A 1,098-nucleotide genomic window follows, 5' to 3' on the forward strand; every position below is an offset into this window, starting at 1 on the left:
CTTACAGGTACCTTAAATGAAAATATAGGGAAAATTCCAAAAAGTGAAACTATACCGATACACCAAATAAAAATTTCAGCAATTTTTAATGGGGATTTTTCCTAAAATCTGAAACCCCCAAAGCGTGGACTGATACTAATAACACATGGTAGAGTATAAAATTCTCAAACTACTGGAATTTAGATTGCAATGTTATATGAGGCTATGCCTAAAGGGGAGCCAATATTGATTATACAGTGTAGGAATTACCGAATATTTGGGGTTATCATTATATGAGGACTATGTGTCAATTTCGGGCCGATATATGTCAATTTCGAAGCCAATATTTTAGTTATCTATCTCAATTCCTCCCTTCAGAAATTATCATTATATGGAGGAGATGCTTGAATGCCTGCCGATATATATGAAATACAAATTTCAGAAATGTTTAGGGATATTTTTCCTTAAAACCCCAAAAAGTTGACCCATATTGACGACCTATAGTAGTATGGAACATCCCCAAAATTCTGCAATTTAGAGGTTACAGTTATATAAGGCCATCACCGCAGGTTTTATATAGTTCATTCCCGAACCTCAGGTTCTAATTTTTTTATCTCGATATCCTCTTCAGGTAGAATTGTTACAATAAAGTCTTAGGACCCAAACCCAAACGCGGAACGAATCAGATAAGTATTTTAATATAAACCAGTAAGGAAAGCAGTAAAGTCGGACGGGGCCCACTATATGATACCCTTCACCACTATGGGTATATTAAACAGGACTATTTCCATGAAATTGGATGAAATAAAATATGTGATATTTATCTAACTGTGAATTGACTTCAAACGAATATCAATAGGTCATCCTTTGGGCTATGTCTGTACTTCTAGAAAACGCAACTACGTAATTCTATGTTCAATTTTGTACGTTGTGCAAAATTTGATGTCAATCTAAAATATGGAAGTTATATCAAAATATGAACCGATTTTAACGAAACTTATCACAGATTAGGTTATATTAATTTCAGTACGTTTTGTTCCTATCAGCCATATATTGGATCCTTGGTGCGTCAATTACTTAAAATCAATCTATAATGTAAGGGAGTTATATCTAAGTCTC

The sequence above is a fragment of the Musca vetustissima genome, unplaced genomic scaffold (genome assembly GCF_032173495.1).
Source record: "Musca vetustissima isolate MV318-11 ecotype Yass unplaced genomic scaffold, APGP_CSIRO_Mvet_v1 utg19508, whole genome shotgun sequence".
NCBI lineage: Eukaryota > Metazoa > Arthropoda > Insecta > Diptera > Muscidae > Musca > Musca vetustissima.